The following is a 7,682-nucleotide window of genomic DNA, read 5'->3' on the forward strand; positions in this document are numbered from 1 at the left end:
ATCACCGTTGCCAACCCTCCCTAACAACATCATGCATATTCATGAAAATTTTAGAGTGGTTTATTACATATTCATACAACTACCGTAGTTTATATATATATATATTTAATTTTTGGTTTTGTTATGCATTGTTCAATGAATAAGACTTAGCTAAAATTTGATTTATTTACTTGATTTATCTGATGTGTTATATTAGATGTTAAGTTGGATGCTATTCATAACAATTTTACATGGTGTAGTCTACTTTTAAATTTTTCCACGTGTCAATCAAAAGCAAATTGTTTCCCTCCAAAACCTAACAGAGATCCTATTAAATATCAAACTAATGATAAATTCGAATAAATCATTAATGATAATATTAGTAGTGATAAATGTCTTATATAATAATCTTATCTTATTATTCAATAGTCTTTTGCCACATGGCAGATAATGCTATAATTTAAATAAATAATTTTCAATTTATCTTTTATTTGTCATTAATAATATTAATAATGATAAGTATCTTATCTTGTAATATCGATTTGTTAAGTTTTTGGTATTATTATTTATTTATTTATTTAACTCAATAAATTTTGGTTGGCTTGGAGAGCTGTGTCTAGTAATAGCTCTACTCATTCATTTAAAAACAGAGGAGATGACACTTCAAATATTAAGCAACAAGATGAGAAATTTCTTTTAAACCCATATATTATGATTTCATTTGTTTTTTTTTTTTAATTCATTTTAACACCATAAGGGTTATTGTTTAGTTTTAATAAAAACTATATATTTTTTAAAAATAATACAGTTGGGTTTAATTAATATTAATGAAAATTGAATATTTTAAAATTAAAGTTTTATTTTTTTTATTAGTAACATGTATTAATGAAATTTAATATATTTGACATTTAAAAATAGTTGATAATATAAGATTCCCAGTTAACCAAATGTTCGAACCATATTCACATTCCTAGTAATTATATTCTAAACTAAATATGAGATTCCGAAACCAAACCACTTTGAATGATATTAAAATTCAAATCATTAAATAATACTATTTAGCTTAAATTAGTAGTCCTAGCTAAGCAAATGTTATGTAATTCTTTATCTATCTCTTTATTAGAAAAGATTTAATTTTTTTATAATCTAAACCCTTGTTTTATAATTTTAAAATTTTAAGGATTTATCCTAAGCTCTAAACCCTAATATTTTAAAATCTTAAACCCAAATATTATAAAATCTTTAACCCAAAATTCAAAAAACATAAACCCTAAATCCTAAATCCTAAACCCTAAACAGTAAAACCTAAGCCCAAAACCCTAAATTATAAATCGCATAACATTGAAATTTGTCTTTATAATTTAGGGTTTTAGGGAGGAGGTTTCGGGCTTATCGCTTTACACTAAGTTTTTAGATGATAAATATAAATTAGATTTTTTTATAAAAAAAAATGACGTGGATCCTGATATAGATGCCAACTTGGCATCCACGTCATTCGTACTCATCAATTCCACCCTAAATATCATTACTCAAATCGAATTACATGATGAATATTTTTTTATATCTATTTATTTTTATGTTATACATAATTTTTATATTTTTCCTTAATTTTTAATCAAAAATTTCCTTTTTTGAATATTTATTTATTTTTAAAAATAATTAAATTAATTGACCCACGCCAATTGAGTCGATTGAGCAGTAAACCGACCATCCAACCGGGTTCGGTCACTAGGGCTGAGTTATTAAAACATTGCTTTTTCACTCGCTATGATAAAAAGTAACAATAAGTGGGGTATTCGTAATTTACATAGGGAACTTAACATCGGGTTTCTCGATGAATTTGGTAATAAAAAATGAAAAGGAGGGATTTATAAGGGATGTGCAAATTTGGAGGATCATTTGTGGGTATCCAAATTATAAAAGGATTATATGTTACGGGACCGCTGCCAGGGCTGCAATCGAGCCGAGCTTTGTTATGTTCAAGCTTGTATTGATACTATTTGAACTGAGCTAGAGCCAAGCCTATTTCGAGCTTCCGAGCTCGAGCCAAGCCTATTTCAAGCTTCCTTTGTGACGCTTGAGCTTGACTTGCTAAGAAAATATCAAGCTCAAGTTTTGCTCTGTAGCTATAGTATAATAGCTACAGTATGTACTAGTACAGTAATCTGCTACAATAATACAAGTACAGCATGTGTGCTACAGTAATTTTAATCAATATAAAATAGCTACAATATTAATTTAAAAAATATTTAAATTGCTACAATATCATATGGTACAGTATTAAGCTTCTCAGTTCTCACAAGCCTTAGCGAGCCGAGTTATTTAAGGCTCAAGCTCGGCTTGATTATCTACTCAAGCTTGAAAATCAAGCTCGAGCTTGATCGTTTGGTTAATAAACGAGCATTTTTTTGAGTCGAGCCTCGAGCAGACTTGGTTCGCTTTTAGCGCTAGACTCGCTCAAGGGACGGGACAACCCTCCTAAGCCCAAAGACCCATCCAAAAATTGGGAGAGTTTGGACAAATATATAAGTCCTGATGTCCTGGTCTTGACAAAAAAAAGAAGCCTATTTTAAAAAACGTGTTGGGTTTGATTTCATTATTAAAAGCCTGGCCCGGCTCGATCCGATCCGAATTATAAAATATATTTATTAATTAGTTTTGTATATACTTATATAATATATATTTATTATTGATTGCCATTAATTATAATGGTTTGTTATAATTGAATAAAGATTTGCATCTGGTATTTTAATTTTTAAGTGTTTTGTAGAATAATATTTGGTCATATTCAGATATTAATAATATTATTAATTTTTTTTATACTTTTATATATTATTTGATGAAAAAACTTATTTAGTATGGACTTGGGCAAACCTTGGGTAAAGGTCTCATTAAATTTAAATGGGTTCTGGTAGGATTAAATCTCAAATCTTTCGAGCCCTGACTCAGGCTTGAACAAATTTGAATTTTTAATAATTATGGACAAAAATCCGATCTAAACCCGGCCTGGCCTGATCCAAGAACACGTCTGTTTGCAGCCCCTACGACCGGTAGTTCCTTTTTTTTATTTCCCATTTCCTCCGCTTTACTTTTTACTTTCTAAACTCGTCCAGCACCCCCACCAAGCAAGCCCAAAACCTGCCGGAGCGCTCATCGAGATGTATGAGTCCGATCACGTGGAGAAGCTGGAGGAGGCGACGGCGGTAGCGAGGAAGCAGCCGTTGCGGGATATGGCGTCTGGATAGTTAGTTGATGTTGAACTGGATCGCAGCAAGGGAAGTGGTGCAACGGCCATCTTTGGCGGTGAAGGAGCTTGTTGAGAATAGCCTCTGCGCCGGTGCTACCTCCATCTCCATCGTTGTTTAAGGATGGAGGACTCCAGCTCATCCAGGTTTCTGTTAACGGCCATAGCATCCGGGTATTTTTTTCCTCTCCTGTATATGATACCCCAAAATGCCTTGCTTGCATTTGATTTTTCCTTCACGACGTATCTGAGTGGTTCTTCTGATGATTTCTCCACGGAAGGACATTAATTTGGCCTTTCCCATTGTTTGCCATTATTAAATTTCAGCTTTTTGCAACAATCAGAGCGATGGAGGTTAAAAATTTTAGTTCCATTCTCGGAGGGAAGTGTCTTAGCGGTCCAGTAATTGCTGTTTCATATGACAAATTTATTAGTAGTGTCATATCATTATTATGGTTTAGGTTGATTGATAATTTGAACTTTGATATATAGTAAGATTGAAAATTAGTGCTTGGTGGCGCTCTAATTTACTAAGGAAATGTGGCCGAAGACTGTCCCTTTTAGTTGATAGAAAATTTGAACTTTCTATATAACAAGATTTTTATAGACAATAATCTTGTTTAATGTTAAGATTTTCTCAAAGTTAACAAATAATATCTGGTTGGTTCCCAACTTTTTCATTGTAACAGAAAGGTTGACGTTTAGTTGATAAAATAAGTGGAAAAATCACATCATAGATACTTAATATAGATCGTCTTGTACCCTCTTTGACACATGTAGAACTTGTCATTGGAAGTAATGGATATTGGATAGTTTTTGTTTCAACGATGGTGCTTTTTTCATTAATGGTACGGCAACAGGTTTTAAATACATTCTGCGCTTGGAAATTATGATTAGATATAGCTTCAGAAACTAAGTTGTGGAGTTTGTAGACACAATTGTGTTAAACTTGAATTATCCTTCTGTAATTAATTCAAATCCAACCAGGAGAAGTTGGTTAAGTGCTGTGTTTTTAAGCAGGTAAAAATGAGAGCTAAATATGTGTGTTGATATTTAGAGTTGATGCGCACATAATCTAAATTAGAAAGAAGACCTGCATAAATAATGCATGCTTATATGATATTGATATATCTGAACTCATGTTAGGTATGACAGGACAAAGTCTTATTTTGCTTGTGGTATGATATAACATTTGCTTTGGAATGTCAAGATAATCCCAAGAAAGATTGTTGCCCTCAAATTTTACCATAATATCCTTCAATCTCATCTGGAGTGGTGGCATTACATTCCTGCTAGTAATTTTTAGAACTCTGGTTAACTTAGATTTCTGCTGCATTTAGACAAGACAGATTCTCGGTCCCAAATTAAGAGATGGGTTAAGGACATAACATGTTCCAGCTATTATCATAAAATAATTTGTAGGTGATGTTAAACAATTTGAGTAGATCAAGATTGTTTGGCGGAAAGAATCTAACCTTTTTGCATGATATAACCAGGCAGCATTTACTGTACTGATTCATGGATCATTTAGCTGGAGCCTGGAGGATTAATCATTGCTAGTTATCTGTGAGCACAGGTTTAGTCATCATCTCTTAACAAGGCTTACGTTTATGGTGTTATTGTTCGGTGGAAAATTTTTTAGGAGTATTTTGAAATTTAAATGTTAAATTGCTGTCATTGTTGGAGAATCAGAGGAATGGAGGCTAGAAATACTATTAATTGGTTGAGGAGCAAAGGCAAAAATTTGCTTTTTAGTTCTTGACTTTGTTTAGGTGTATAACAAGCACTAAAATAATTTATGTCTGTCCAGGCAACTGGCAAAGTTAATATATATATTGAAAAGGTGGAAACAATGTATGAAATAGATCCATAGTGAGAAAGGAAATACTTGTTGTGAATACTTTTTCAAGGGTCTCAAACCCATGTTGCTTCTCCATTATCCAAGGTTACCTGTTCTTTTTGCAAGCATTTATTTGTTAAATTTTTGAAGTACTTTTTGGCACTTTTTAGAAAAACCATGTTGATTTTTGGACGCCTTTCATTGATTCTTTCTTTCATCTATCTTTCAATTATTTCATCTACATGCATTGTGACAACATTATTGATGAATCATTTATTTAATTAATCTTCTAATGTCAGTCCATATTTTTACTCATCAAGCCTTTGGGTTTTAAGGTTTTAATTGATTTCATTTAAAATTGTTTCGACTTGGTTTCCTTAGTGTGTTGCTTTGCCTCAAGATGTGAGATGTGAACAATTTTTTTCACTTTCAGATTTTTTTAGGTAATGTTTTTGGAAAGTCTTCTTGAAATATGGAAACAAAGTGTTAATTTAACATGTTAATTAGAAAAGGATTTATGTTTGCATGTGCAATAGTTTTTTGCTTGTGTATACCTCCATTTTTACTTTGCTAATAATTTTTATGGGGGTTTTGGATTCTGATAGGTTGGTTGAATGTGCAGAATTGAAGAGAGCTATAGAAATTGTGTATTCTGCAACTTTGCCAAAAAGCTTTCTAAACCATTCATTTATGTGTCTATTAACTTATCACCTGAAGATGTAGATATACATATACATCCAGCAAAAGGGAGAGGTATCCTTGGTAACTCTTATGAAATAAATCAGCAAACTAACTTTATTCAAATGGTCCATCTTTCTTTTTGGTTTTGCTAAACATGCTTTTTGAGTTCAAGATAGGTTTGCATTTACCCATATTAGTGGCTCTACACATCACTTCTTCAATTGCATGTCTAAATCTACCATCCAGATGGTAAATAGCTTAATTTTACCTATTTGTATGAATGATCGAGGTAAGCCTTTTTGAATCAGGATGGTATTGCTGACAGGAGCCAGAACACAATAGAGTCCAAGTTGATGAGTGCTAACACTACAAGGACATTTCTATCTCAGATATGTTAATAGGTTTTGATTTATAAGTATTTAGCTGCCACTCTGTGTAATTTGCCCATTAAATTATATAATTTATTTTGTTAAATTTATTTAGGTAATGTAGCATCATGTTGTTATAATTTATTTTGTTAAATCTCATTTAGGGTAATGTAGCATCATGTTGTTTGTGTATTTGTGCGTCTGTGGTGGCTCTGTGTAAGGAGCTCCACTATATTAGAGAACTTACAATGATATGGGATAGGATAAGCAAATAATATTTCAATTTTCTTTTGCAAGAAAAGTTCAAGAGAAAAAAAAGATCATTAACAAGTTCACTTTTTAGGGTCTTATTCTTCAGTTCATATTCTATTAGAATTTACTAGTTGCTTAGTTTATTTAATATAGTGGATCTACGATTTTTACTAAAAATGATTTAGACTTGCAAAATCACTTGTCAATGTATGTCGATTATGCTCTCTATGAATAGAACCTTGACAGATCAAAACTGTCTCCATTAGTCTGCAAATATGTTTGACTCTAATGTCTACACCAGTAGGATGAATGTATTACATTATCATATGAAGCCTTCAATGGCTTTTGCCAAAAATCCAGAAGCATGTGCGTACTTTTAAACCTTTCAGTTTTGGGATATTGTAAAAACTGTACATGTAACAGCCTAGCTGATCACACTTTCTGCATTGTTTCTGCAGGAGATAGACATCTACTTTATGAATGTACTGAATGTGAGCTAATCCTGCTTAGCTTTCTTCATACCTAGCTCCTGCAGATCAATGATTAGATGTCCAGTTGACATGTAGCCCAGGTAAGGCATGCATGACAGGGATAACTAAAAACTAACTTATTGAATAAAGTATAAGTACCTAAACACCGTCGTTGTGCTATCGTTGATAAAGAACATATTCATTTAGTGATTGAAGGGGTTTCTGTCGCCAGTGGGGTGACCGTCGCTGGTGGTGGTGGGGTGACTCGGTCCTGGTGGTGGTCCGGTGGGGTGACCGGTGCTGGTGGTGGGGTGACCAGTGCTGGTGGCGGTTTGTGCCTTCGAATAGAGTTTCAGCACATCTGGTGGCCAATGCTGTCCCGCAGCCATGACAGCAGCTTCACCAATCCTGGGACACGAACAATCATGTGCCCTGCGGTACATGACGTTTACAAAGTATGGTTTTGTGCCCAAAAGAGTGTCAACCTGGTGCCTGTGGTTGCAGCTTTTTAGTTGACTGACGCCAGCGCCCCGCAAGTGAAACTCAGTGAAATATGGCTGCAGCCACAGGAAGCTGCTGAGCGTGACGAGTGGATTTTCACTGCAGCAAAAGATTATCTTCTGTACCACGATTGCACCTGCCTGCGCCATGCGTTCTGTTTGAACAAACACAAAAGAAATAGATAAGAGCGTGGGCGGCTAAACTGTCACATTTGAACTTATCTGTGCTGTGTGTTTCCAGCCAAAGATTGGTTGTGGTTAGAAATATTGTCCTCGACTCTCAAAGAGTTCCTGCCAGGATCCTTGTGGGCAGAGGGCTGTAAGCTTGTATAGAATATTACTTATTCT

The 7,682-nt window shown here is 33.7% G+C and overlaps 1 protein-coding gene across 1 annotated transcript in view; it reads left to right on the forward strand.

The window, feature by feature from the left end:
• The first annotated feature begins 3,212 nt into the window (after nt 1-3,212).
• LOC120262017 (DNA mismatch repair protein MLH1-like) overlaps nt 3,213-7,682 on the forward strand; it is a 33,888-nt gene continuing 29,418 nt past the window's right edge. The window contains exon 1 of the transcript XR_005536690.1: nt 3,213-3,397. The gene's annotated coding sequence lies outside the window, so the exon portion shown is untranslated. The remainder of the gene's footprint in view (nt 3,398-7,682) is intronic.

Source organism: Dioscorea cayenensis, chromosome 5 (assembly GCF_009730915.1).
Source record: "Dioscorea cayenensis subsp. rotundata cultivar TDr96_F1 chromosome 5, TDr96_F1_v2_PseudoChromosome.rev07_lg8_w22 25.fasta, whole genome shotgun sequence".
NCBI classification, from domain to species: Eukaryota; Viridiplantae; Streptophyta; class Magnoliopsida; order Dioscoreales; family Dioscoreaceae; genus Dioscorea; species Dioscorea cayenensis.